We start from the raw sequence: 14,113 nt of genomic DNA, 5'->3' as shown, positions 1-14,113 counted from the left end.
TTCAGGGGCTTCACAAAGCTATTGCGCTCATCCAAGCCAGCCACTGCTGCCTGCTCGGCCTTAAGAGAGCTTCACAGTCCTGTGACCTCTGCTTTATTTTCATTCTTCCAGGCTCCTGCAGCCCTGAGGAGTACTCACCCCTGGGCTTTGTGAGTGGAATGCTAGACACTTACAAGCATGCAGAAAGCACATTTCTATATAATAAATAGAAATGTATATTAAATATATATATATAAATATATAATATTAATATATAATATTAATATATTATTATATATTATATATAATATATTATATATAATAATAATATTTATATATATATATTTATTATATATATATAAATAATATTATATATAATATATATACTATATTATATATATATTATATATAATATTATATATAATATATATTATTATATATAATATATAAAATATAATATATAAAATATTATATATAATATTATATATATTATATATATAATATATTTATTATATATATATTTTATATATATATAATATATATAAATATATATTTATATATATATTATATATAATAATAATATTATTATTATAATATATTATATTATAATATATTATTAATATATTATAATATATTAATATATAATATATATTAATATTAATATATAATATATATAATATATATTATTATATATAATAAATTAATATATATAATATATATATATAATATATATAATATATATAATATAATATTATTATATATAATAAATCTAATAGTAGCCAAACATTTTTCCTAGCCTAGAATGTGCTCATTTCATCTTTGTTTCCATATTATAGACACATGTTCTGTGTCTGGCACTGTACTAGATAATTTTTAAATCTTAACAAATTGTAATAAACCCTCACAACCAAAGAGTGTTTAACAACCAGTTTACAGCTGGGAGACTCAGGCTCAAGTGAAATAACTTGTTTGAATCATTTACTACAGTGGCAGAGCCAAGTTTGTCTAATTCTCTCTCCACCAGATCACAGTAAAATACAGGCTTCTTCCTGAGAACGCTATACTTATATATAAAGAGGGCAAAGAGATGCAAAATACTTTATTATTTAGCTTAAGCTTTGGGTCCAAAATCCATTGTAGGAACTAGGATATTGGGCTGGACCACAGGAAAATTCCGTTTTTTGCCTTGGTTAGAGACTTGGGGATCCTTCTTCCCCTCAAACCCAGACTCAAATCTTGAATCTTAAAACTCAAAGAAAAAGAAAATCCACATCCCATAGGGCCAGGGATATTGGAGATGGAGACAAGGGGAAAGAGGGAGCAGATTACTCAATACTCAACTTATATTAAAGTGGACCAGGCCACCTGCCCTAGGTTTTTCAGGCTGATATGGTAGTAGTAAACTTGGCTACATGTGGGCAAAGTGAAAGTGAGAGCTGGCTAGGGCTGATTGAGCCCAGATTCTTAAGTCCAAACACACAGAAGAAAACACATCCATGCAACCCACCTAGGGGACACCAGCTCTAGGCAAAAAACAAAAAACGAAAAACCTTCCAGGATGTTCTAGCATTTGCACAACACATCTGCTTTTGAGAGTGATTGCTCTTGCCCTAACTTCTCTCTAGAGGGTTATAAAAGGGGTATCAGGGTAGAGAAACTTTGAATTCCCTCTTCGCATAGGCATCACAGATGCTAATTATAAGTGGAAATGCCTTGTTGATAAATTTCATTATTTATTACGTGCAACAGAGAATAAAGTTGTAAGAAAAATTCCTTTAGTCAGGATGGGTTTAATATGAGTAAAGTGAGAATATTAACAAGTCATTGGAATACTCATTTCAGATACAAGAACACTTTTTCAGATAACCGTGCTGCACCTCCACAAACTGAAATCATCCCCATCCTTTGAGTCCTAGCATGTGAGTGATGGAGACCCCACTCACTGCTCCTGTGTCAAAGCCACCTCAGTGCCCTCAACAGAGGATGGCCATAGCCAAGGCTGCCTGTTGACTGAGAAAGGAAAAGAACAATTTGTGCAACAAAAGGAAAAAAGAAAAGAAAGAGAAAGAAAGAAAAGCCTTGAATACAGAGTAAAGCAGTTTTCTTTAAAAGGGCCTGGTCTGCTTGCTCAACTGACTAAGCTAGTTCCACATAAAAGCATAAAAGAACATTCATGAACTGAAGAACCTAAGCATAGTGAACTGAGTGGTTCACCACCAAGACCAGTAAGTTGACCTTATTATCTGCCTGCTGCATACATGCCATCAGTAACAAAGGATGGAGCCTTCATTTAAACTTTGAGTCTTTGGTCCTTTCACAATAGTCTTTTCAGGGTCTCAAAACTCTCGATACTTTTCCAGAAGTTCTTTATTACTCTGGACACTTACTCCTTCCCTCCCACTCAGAACAGGAAGATGAAATTGGAGTTAGAAATATTCACAGACCCCAGAGATAAATTTGTTTTTTGTTCGTTTTATTTTCCTTTAGCTAAAACCATGTTTTGTACTACAAATATTAAAGCCCTGCTCATGTGTATTCTAAACCTCCAGATAGTAGGACTCACTGCTCATATTTAGTTTCAAGTAGAGTTTGTGTTGGACCTTCTTTAAGCAACAGATCAGGTTCATTTGCAATTATCAAGATTCCTTTCAATTGTTCTTCTCTGTCAAGTTCAATGCGTTCCCCAAGAAAGGGTTTATATAACCATATCCAGGGACTTCCCTGCTGGTCCAGTGGTTAAGACTCTGTGCTTTCATTGCTGTGGGTGTGGGTTCGATCCATGGTCGGGGAACTAAGATCCCACAAGCCACTCAGCGTGACCAAAAAAACAACCCCAAAGAACAAAATCCACAAAGAATGAAAAAAAGTTTCAAATCAGCCTCAAGTCAAATAATGACAAATAGACAATTGATAAAACTGGCTTTGATGGAGTTCTGCTGTATATTCTGACCTTCACAGAAATTAAACTTTTGTTTTTTTTCTCCTAATCTTCTGGTTGCCACCAAGTATGACGGCAACTTACTGTGCCCCAAACCAACACGTGGTATAAGGGCAACACTTTCTAAGTCCCAACTTCCTAATCCATAGTGAAAAAAAAGTTTAAACCTGTCCAATCTATCCCTCAGAAATTTTATGAAAATAAATGAGATTTTATGAAAGCACTTTGCCTTATCAAAGGAGGAAGGAGTGTGACATAAATACAAGAGTGTGATAACTGGTAGCAAAAAAAAATTAGTCCTGTGTTATTCCAATATAGATCATATTTCATACATTATAACAATATGGGCACTCATCAGGAATAAAATAACCTTCAATTAGATTGAAATAGAGACAGGTGTGTAATGCAATGCCTTCTGACTGAATGTCAACATGAAATAAGTCCCTAGGGGTTTAAAATTCTTAAAGAATAAGCACTACAGGGCTTCCCTGGTGGCGCAGTGGTTGACAGTCCGCCTGCCGATGCAGGGGACACGGGTTCATGCCCCGGTCCGGGAAGATCCCACATGCCACGGAGCGCCTGGGCCCGTGAGCCATGGCCGCTGAGCCTGCGCGTCCGGAGCCTGTGCTCCGCAACGGGAGAGGCCACAACAGTGAGAGGCCCGCATACCGCAAAAAAAAAAAGAATAAGCACTACAAAGATGAGCAGCCTCACTGGGATATAATTCAATCTCCACTTTTATTTCCAATTCCCCTTTCAACCCACACACCTATTGTCTGCTCTGCATATGTTATTGATATGCATCTACATCGTTATTATAATCAATAACAGAAAAAAATCAGTGCCCTTAGTCTTGCATAGCAACCCTTTTCATATCTTCTGTAGTGTCTGCAAATGAAATGAATCATAAGAAACCATACAGACCATAAGAGAATTTGGAGAACAAATCCCATTATATAAATATAATTTACATAAAAATGCAGATTCCTATGTGGAAAGCTGAAAGGCCTTGGCTAAACTCTTTCCCCCCATTAGAAATACATATTGAAGTAGAAAAAAAGTTCTCTATTTTTCCCTAAGCATATATTGCTACTAAAGATGATAAATCAAATGAAGGAGAAGCGACGGGCTTCTTCGAACACAGAATTGTAAGGTGAGTGGGCAGGCTGTACTTACTACAGAGTCCTTCCCATGTCATAGCCCACCTAGTCAGTTTCAATAAACGGCATGTGGATATTTGTAGGAAAACAAACAAACAAACAAGCAAAAAAAAAAACCAGAAACCAGAAACTGAAACTTTTAAATAAGAAAGGGACTGGTCCAGTGACATCACATTGTTTACCCACGTTCTACTTCCAGTCAGTCATCATACATCATTTCAAGGAGTAGCTTTGTATCCATTGAAAGTACTTTCTCTTTCACTATCCCTCCAACCCTCTTGAGCTACAGGAACACAAAATGTTCTCATATGAATTATCACCTGGTTTGTTCTGTACTGTTCTGAAACCTTAATGTGTCCTAAAGAGATCTTTACATGGCATTGTTGAATTTGCCCAAAATTATTATATCTGTGCATGTCCCAATGTGGGTTCCCTGGGAAACAAACTCTGAGAAGGTTCACTGGGGAGGACTCTCAGCACCAAGGGGTGGTGAGGGGGAGGGAGGGCTGAGGACTGGGCAGAGGGAGGAGCGACCGCACTGCACACACAAAAGCCTCAGGTGATCCCACTGGGAGCTCAGGGGCTAGGAGGGCCCCTCGGCAGAGCCTCGAATCCATTACATTCCTTCTCAGACAAGTCATTAGCCTCAAGCTGACTGAGGAGGTGCCTGAGGTGACTTTGGGCAAGGCTGCTCACCCCAGCTGAGGGCAGTGTTTAGGGAGAGGCTCAGCTGAGAGTGTTCAGCGCAGCCTCTCAAAGTGTTTCACTCCCCAAGGGGGAGGTGTGGCCCATGTACCAAGGCATCCCTTGCAGTGCAACAGACTCTACAGGCTTCACCAGCAAAGCAGCCAGTCGCAATATGCAGGGCGTTTGCACTTGGTGGGTGCCAAGATCACTGCTTATCCTCTCTATTACCACTTCCACAAACTTCTGACAAAGGCAAGGGTCATATTTTGTCAATTACTTATCAAGTGATGTTTTAAATATTGTCCATTCAGTGTGGTAATCTTGCTATGGCTGTCGTGCCTGAGGTGTAACTAACACATACCAGTAAATTGTTTTTTGAATATTTACATTTTTATTACAATTTGAATTAAAATGCTAACCCAGGGTTTCTTAACAGCAACACTATTGACATGTTGGACCAGATTATTCTTTGCTGGGGTCAAACATGTTTAGCAGTATCCTCTGTCTCTACACACTAGAGGCCAGTAGCATTTTTCCCCACAGCTGTGACAGCCAAAATGTCTCCAGACATGGCCGGATGTCCCCTAGGGCCAAGTTGTCCACTGTTAAGAACAACTGAGTCAGCTTCTGATGCCCACATGCTCAGGGACAGCAGATGGGTTTGAGATGATCCAATGAGAACGTCCTCCTGCATTCTGCCACTGAGACACAGACTCCTCTTTGTGGAGAGCTATATGCAAGATAGATGAATTTTTTCTCTTCCACAGAGAGTCACTGAGATGTGAAGTTTAAAATAAGCCCCTGCCAAATGACTTGCTCAGCAGTTGGGCTGTGTGGTCCCATTTGGTCTTTCCTGCCTCTCCCCTCCTCCATTGTTCGCCTCCTGTGTCCTCAGTCTCTGACCTGGGCGGGAGTGGACTTGAGAACTTGGGTGCCTGACGTTGTGCTTCTCGAAGCAGCAGCACAGCAAGCCCTCGTGGGGGCGCCACCCTCTCCAGAGAGGAAAATGCTGTCTGGGAGGAAAGGGCTAAGTTAGCAAGGTTGGGAAAGACATTAGGAATCAAAAAGAGGGAAAATACATTGAGTTTGGCTCCGTTTTTTCAACATTTATTGAGAACTTATGTCCTCACGAACCAATCTGGATACTTGATGAAAATATAAGTAAGACGGAGCCTCTATGCTCTCGGTTTCAGGGCTTCCATCCAAGTGCTCACATTAATGGGACCCCAGGAGAGCCTCATCTGAGACATGTCACCATGTCAGATTCTGTCCTCAGCTCTGCAGATTCTGCCTTTCATGGTTGCCAGTACCCTGAGAGTGGGTGCATCTCTCCAGCTTGGACTTAGACAAATAAAGCTCATTAAAAGTCAGACAAGCTAAAACAGCCATGGATTTAGCTATGCCAATAAATATGGCTGTCAAAGAAAGCAGACACTTCAACCGGCTGGCACATTTAAGGAAACATCCCCGGAAGTCAATTTATAATCCAATGACTAGTAGACGTACCCAGGTCACAAACTTGGGTGTGCAAAATATAACTTTACACTCCTACAGCTCCCCTGAACCTCTGTTTGGTACCGTATTTTTCCAGTATGAGTCCTAAAATAGCTAAGTTGATTTGGAATTGCCAGTCTTAAGTACAAACTTGTTTTTAGGAATAGTCTCAGTGAAATTCAGTATTTTCCCTCTCTCGATTACACAGGGTGGACTTAACTCCAGGGCAAATGGTTGGTCCTTGACATCTGCTGAGATGTTGTCCCTTTCAGTCCCTGGATGGTGTCACTTCTCTTCCCTGGTGCGTGCTGGTTGACCACAGCTCCATGGGTGTCTGTCACAGAACTCTTTCTTGTTCTGAACCTGAAATCCCTGAATCCATCCCTCTCTCTGACACAGGCAAGGCCCGCTCATGCTTGCGGGCCTCTGTCAGGGGAGGCCGGTGGGCCCTCTCTCAGCCACACAGGAGGGTGCTTGCTGTGGGGCGGGGTTCTCTCTGAGGATGCCTTAGCCTGGTCTGCTACTCCTGGCAGCCCCGTATACACACCTCCACTCTCTTTCCGGGGTCCTAGTGGCACAGGAGCTCAGGGTGGGGCTAACCATCTCTCAGATCTCCAGGCAGAAAGCAGTACACAAGTTATTCTACTCCTGGGTTTCCCAAAGTTAACCTAGAGAGTTCTATCAAACACTGCCTCCACTCCCTCGTCTACCTACCCAGTCAAGCCCGAGTGTAGCAGCCCTTACAAAGGTCTGACTCTTGTTCCCTCTCCAATTCTGCCTTTCCCATCAGAGGCTCTTCTTGATTCACGCCTGGAAGGAGGATTATGCTCAGTCAGTAATTTTTTTTCTAATTATGTTTGTCCTATGCTGAGGCTTCAACTTTTAACACCTGAAAGCTAAGAAAACGTCATCTTTGTTTTCTTCTGTCAGCTCTGAGAAAATGCAAGCTTAGGTGTCAGAACCAAATGCAGACACTTAAAATAGCAAAATATATTATTAATAAATATATTTAAGCACATCTGTCTGTGAGAAATTGATACATCATCTCCATAACAAGGAGCAGTCTGCCTCAGGGACCAGAGAGGTTGAGGGCTGATTTAGGGAAGGGGAGCTGTTCCAAATATGTAAGAACCAGGAATGACCCATCAGATGAGGCCCCTGGTGGAGAGGAAGCCAGCCACATGGAACTGAGTGTCACAAGTCCTTGCTTAGGGCACACCCATTCCTGGAAAGGGGGTCCTGCCCACTGAACTCTGGACAATTTTTAAAAACAGATGAACAAAAATTGACAGCCTAATGGTTGACAACAAAGATATTTTAAATTCAATAAAAATAAAACAGAAACAGAAAAAACACTTTGTTCTGATGTGATGTTCTGAAACAACCAACTCTGAAAGCCATTTACTAAGAAAAGACAAGGTAAAAGTAATTATCTAAACGAAAGCAGTGGTATGGCATTTTACAATGAAACTCTCCATTTTCCCTTGTGTATTCATTACTCTTCCTAAGCAAAATATCAAACATTTGGTCCATGGGGAAATGTGTCCTTCACTAGCCTGGGTTCACAAATTGTGATTTCCCACCCTCCAAGTTGGGATAGAGCTGGAACAGTGAAGAGACGTTTTGAACCAACTCTGGTTTGTATCCTTTGAGTTCTGTAATGGTGAAGCGTTTTGTTCCCTGTGCCATTAAGAGGTTGGTTAGCTGATAGCGCTGTGCCCACAAGGACTAGTGGGGCCTTCTATTTTCAAGAATATTGAACAATAAGAAGATGTGGATGTTGAAAGGCCATTGCCTTTCAAGTTTGGTCATAATTAGAAATTATAGTGAGTGAATTTTCCCATGTTTAGACAAACCTCTGTAAAATAATTTTCATCAAGCAGTAAATATTAGAATAAACATTAAAAAAATCCTACCCATGTTTTTCAATTTAAAAAATAAATTTATTATTTTCAGTTATAAAATATATTTCACATAATTTAGAAAATCAATCTAGGACTGAATTTAGAAACTCAATCTAGCACAATGTAAAAGTTGAGAATTACGTTTTATTTAGCAGACTTTCTGAGGACTTCAAGCCCGGGAGGCAGGCTCGGGGATCACTCTGAGGGATGGCTCCCAAGAGGGAGGGGAGGAACCAGGATATGTAGTTTTTGCAACAAAGACCAGGAAAGTCAGAACGCCAAAAAAATTATTGTTAATTAAAGAAAACCAGATATCTCAATTAATGAATTCAGTGCTTTTCTATGTATGGGAAGATGCAAAAGTCTGGACTCATTAAAATCATTCCTTTGATATTCAGTTCAGCTAGTTAGGGCCAGTACCCTGTGCTCTTTCATCCTGAGTCTCCTCAGAATGCACTATTGGGGATGCCCGCAGTGTTTGACTGCTTGATGGCAGATATCCTGTTTCCATCCTGAGTTTCCTCAGGGCTCACCAGCGGGGATGATGGCTTGATGGCTGCAACATCTTTTGTTTACTGATATGGCAGGCAAGGTTTCTCATTCCCAAGTCCTTGAAGCACCTTCACCATGTTTGCCACTAGGGAGCATCACCAGGACATGGAGCAGATGGTCCAGTGCACAGTCATAGGCAAACGGCAGCAACAGGACAGCCACTGAATGAACAAAGCTTAACTTGAAAACTTTAATTGTAAAGGGAATAGGAGCTATAGGTCATTGTCCCAAAAGAGTAGTGTTTATTTGTTCTTAGGTTTGGTGCTTCCAAAACAGGCCTTCTGGGAGGGAAATAGAATGCTGTCGGAGTAACATCAGAATCTGGTCTTACCTCCTGGCTCATTTGCAGAAAGTTCAGAATGCAGTTAACTGACAGCTTTCAGCTGTAGCCCGGGATGGCAGCCTCCCAGAGAGCTCTGAGGGACTGTTCTGAAGACCGAAGGGAGGAATCGGGATACTTAGGAGATTTGCTGAGGAAAAAAAATGTAGTCGAACATCAAGGGATTACTGCCAATCACAAAAATCAGTCATTTCAAGTTAACTATTTTAGTGCTTTTCTCTGCATGGGAAGATACAAGAGCCTGGGCTTACTGAATCATTCCTTGCATATACATCTTAACTATCTAGGGCCAGTATCCAGTTTTTCCCCATCCTGAATCCCCTCAGGGTGCACCATCAGCGGTGCCTGCAGTGGCTGATGGCTTTACAGTGGCAGTATCCTTTGTTTATTGAAACAGTAGGCAGGCTGTGATATTTGTCCTCAATACTTTCAAATAAGCAGCAGACAATACAGGAGTCAGGAATCATCAAACCTTGTATTTATGTCCCATATTTAAATTAGATTAGGAAGATAAATATTCAGTTCTGGAGCTGGGGGGCCAGCCTGTGGTCCTGACTTATACCTGCAGATTAAGTGCTTCCCGGTGTGCATGAAGCAGGGCCGCCGAGGTACCTGGACCGGCGGGCCAAGTGTTGCAGGGGTTGGGTCTCCTGCACTGATTGACACTTCCCCTTGACTTCCTCCATCCCACAAGCTGGCCAACAAGCTTTAAGGAACCCTGCGATCAAATGAATCTTTGAGATGAGGATATGGTGAGGGGCATGACTCCTGGGCAGGGTGTGGGGAGGACTGGAGCAAAGTGAGGCCAGGCAGGGCATGACAAGGGTAAAAACAGCGTAAGAATTGGCCAGAGCCAACCGAGGCCGCTCCAGCAGGCAGCCCTGCTAGGTATCTGGATACTAGAAATGAGGGGGGGCGGGCAAGAGGTAAGGGCAGATGATGGGCCACAGAAACAGAGGGCTTCTACCTGCTGCAGCACTCAAGTTTCCCAAAGGTCACAGGCCCTGAGGAGGGAAATGGTGATACAGTATCCATTGAGGACTGGTTCCAAGATCCCGGTCCACACCAGAACAGGCGCCCTCTCGAGTCTGTTGTATAAAATGGAGTAACACAGTCGGCCCTCCTACCTGGGAGGCGGAACCGAGATGGGGCGGAACCGCGGCAAGTGGAGGTCTGACTGTATAAAGGACTTTTGGGGCAGACACACCCGGGTTCCAGTCCACGGCTTTAATTCACCAATTGAGTAACCTGGGAAATTTATGTGTCAGAGTCTCCGTTTCCTCCTGGAAATGGTAATACTTGCAAACTTCAAATACAGATACATACAATAGGCATGTAAATTGCTATCAATTAGTAAGCACTCAATAGATATTAGTTGTTCTCATTATTTGTAGTTGTTCTCCTGTTTTCTTTTTCATCTTCTCTTTTGCACTCTCTAGCATTTAAAAGGAAGCCTCCCCTGTTTTGCCGTTTAAACCTTATTTCCTTCATGTCCCTAAGGGCTCTCAGTTCCAGCTTTAGACAGGAGATCCGTGACTTACAGACTCTGAGGGGTGCTTGAGGGTTAACTGAAGACAGAGCAAAAGAGGGGCCTCCTCTTGGGTTATGCAGAGGTAGTGGTCTCGTCATTTCCTGAAGCACCAAAAAAAAAACAATCTAAAAAACACCTCAGGAAAAACTTAAAAATGTTTTCAAACTGTAATCTTGGTACACTGTTATTCATACACTCACAGAACGCATAGACAAATTTACCAAATTTGGTCACAGTTAAAAAATGTCATTCATGAATATTTTAAAATATTATGGACAATGTATCCTAATATTGATGTATTTTTGAAATGAAATTCTGCTGCTTTTTGTGTCAACTAATTCATGGGTGATTAAGTTGTTCAAGTTTTCTAGTTTGCACACCAAGGGGCCATTAGAAATTAGCAAGTGAGTGAAATAATGAGCCTTGACTTTCTCAACTGTAATAATCTAAATGTAAGTGTTTCATTCTAGAACTAGCATGTCCTTTCATTTTATGAGTAATACATACAAATTAATTAATCCAAATCTGGATTTGGTATATAAATACCCAGGGAGAGATTTATGTATTGATATAAAAATGCAAATATTTGAAGTGAAAATGTGGAAAGTGGCCATCAGATAACTAAAGCCTTCAATGTGCTGACATCTGGTAGCTGTCTGGAAAATTTACAATCAAAACTGGACTAGAACATGAGAGAAGTAAAAGGAAAAGAACCTTTGGGAAAATGTATCACTAAACAGCACTAACACGGTATGACAGGTGTCTTGAGTAGAAGTGACTGAGAGAATGCTAATGCCTTGAGGATGCAGTGTCTGGGGGGACTTGGACATCTTGGCCTCCTGAGGAATTCAGGCAGGTTATCACAACATGAATAAATCTTAGGTACATAAAGTGTAACAAGAAATAGCCATGAATTAATGGGCTGGTCATCCCCAGATCACTAAATTCCAGAGGCAAATGGAATGGGGTTTATACAACAGAAGAACAAGAGCAATCTGTTCTTATCACTTCACTAAGGATTTACAACAATAAGGGGACAGAAGGAATTCTGTAATTATTCCTTCACTCATTCATTCCTTTAATCAACATGCATTTTTAGAGCACATCTGATGTTCAGAGCATGACAGCGACCATCTAATATTTGCTTGACCTTTTTTGTCTCTAGTTTTATCCATCGTACCCCTCTTCCAGAAAGCAAATTCCATTTTGCTGAGTTACCTTTCCATCCAACTTCTTAGTGGCACAGCCAATCTCACCTCTGGGAATCTTTCCCTGGACAGAAAAGCACCAAATGTAAAGATATATGAACAAGAAAAATGGATTGCAGCCTTTTTTATAGGGGCAAAACCTGTAAACAAAAGGAATATTCATCAGTGGGAGAATGAATGAATATACTGTGGCTTATCTATGACATGAAAAAGTATGCAGCTTTTTTAAAGAATGATTTCAATCCATGCCAATGAACCTGAAGGAACTTCTACAACTTATTGTTGACTTACAAAAGCAATAGGGAGAGATGTATATATAATGAATTCTACTTTTGTAAAACAATGACTTAAAAATTTCCCTATAATGTGTGTTTATATATGATTATATGCCCTGGGAAAGGTATGGGGAGATGCACACTTGGCAGTTAAAAAAGACAAGGTGGAGAGAGGACATAAAAAATAAAAGATTTAAGATGTCACATTCAAAAACAGCATGTTTCATATATCATTTAAGTAAAAATTTAAGCTATGTGTTATGTAGGTATAAAATGTTAATGGTAGTTATCTCAGGGTGGTGGAACTTTAATTTACATGGCTTTCATTTTCTTCCTTACACTGTAAATTTTTTTCAACTTTACAGTATTAAAAATCTGTTAATATTACAAAAAAAAATTTTTTTTAATTTTATAGTAAACCACCAGGCCACAGATTCCTTACACTAGACTCATAAAAAAAAAGTCCTGAATAGTGGGCTGCTTTCCATATTTTATTTTTCTATTATTTTTATTGAAGTATAGTTGATTTACAATATTATATAAGTTACAGGTGTACATTATAGTAATTAATAATTTTTAAAGGTTATACTCCATTTACAGTTATTATAAAATATTGGCTATATTCCCCATGTTGAACAATATATATTTGTAGCTTATTTTATACCTAATAGTTTATACTTCTTAACCCCCCACCCCTATATTGCCCCTCCCCTCTTCCCTCTCCCCACTGGTAACCACTAGTTTGTTCTCTATATCTGTGAGTCTGCTTCTTTTCTGTTTTATTCACTAGTTAGTTGTATTTTTTAAATTCCACATATAAGTGATATCATACAGTATTTGTCTTTCTCTCTCTGACTTATTTCATTTAGCATAATGCCCTCTAAGCCCATCCATATTGCTGCAAATGGCAAAATTTCATTCTTTTTTTATGGCTGAGTAATATTCCATTGTGTATATATGTACCACATCTTCTTTATCCATTTATCTGTTGATGGACACTTAGGTTGCTACCATATTTTATCAATTGTAAATAATACTGCTATGAATATTGGGGTACATGTATCTTTTCTAATTAGTGTTTTTATGTTTTTCAAATATATACCTTTTGGATATATATGCTTCCCATATTTTCTTCCCACAGGAAGATGTGGGCCAATGATGCTAATGTTGATGCTGATTTTCCACTGGCCATGTGACTACAATGTTACACTGCCTTCTGCACATCTTATTCAAGCTTCACCTTATCATTTGTTTGGACTTAATTTCGCTATGGAAACCAACATATTCATTAGAGCTTATGTGAATGTTATTCACAGAGACTGGAAAGAATCATGTAAATGTTTTCCCAGACATTGCTGCCCCTAAGTGATCATTCTGCCAAAAGCAGGCCTGATATCTACCTCTCCTACCCCTTACTAAGCTCATAACAGAACAATGTAATGATGACCTCCCTCTTATTGTTCTATTGTTCTATAGATCTTGAGGACCTCAGCTAAGCATGCACATTCCAGTGGTCGTAAGTTAACCAGGACCTGGTTAGCTTTGCAGAGCAAGGTGGCAGAAAAGCTCCATTTATTTTGTTCTAACAGAGAGAACTAAATATAATGATAACAAAAGCTTTTTACTAATGTTAAAAAGGAATTTTAACTTTTCATAAGCATTATATAGGGCACAGTCAAGAGTTTAAAAGTTCACTCAGACAATTTATGCTGAGTATAAACCAAGTAAACCAAATAAGCTCCCAATGGGTGAGGCTCCTGGAGGTGGGATTTGTAATGCCAATGAATACCCAGCAGTGGCACCAGAAACAGAGAGGAGTTTATCCATCAAACATGATTGTCCCTCCTCCAAGAGCAAGCAGCACTGTAAAAGTCACAGGCCAATTGACCTCCAAGGAGGTCCAACCCATGATGATTTCTGAATTAATTAGGTATGTTGCTTTCTAGTTTTCTGCATACATCATCCCCTGAATTTAACACATTTGTTGAGTATTTAACTGTGTTCTAATTTTTTTTTTAGTAGATAAGAAAAGTGAAGCAGACAGA

The sequence above is a fragment of the Delphinus delphis genome, chromosome 5 (genome assembly GCF_949987515.2).
Source record: "Delphinus delphis chromosome 5, mDelDel1.2, whole genome shotgun sequence".
Classification (NCBI taxonomy): Eukaryota; Metazoa; Chordata; class Mammalia; order Artiodactyla; family Delphinidae; genus Delphinus; species Delphinus delphis.
Note: the sequence above shows the minus strand (reverse complement) of the source record.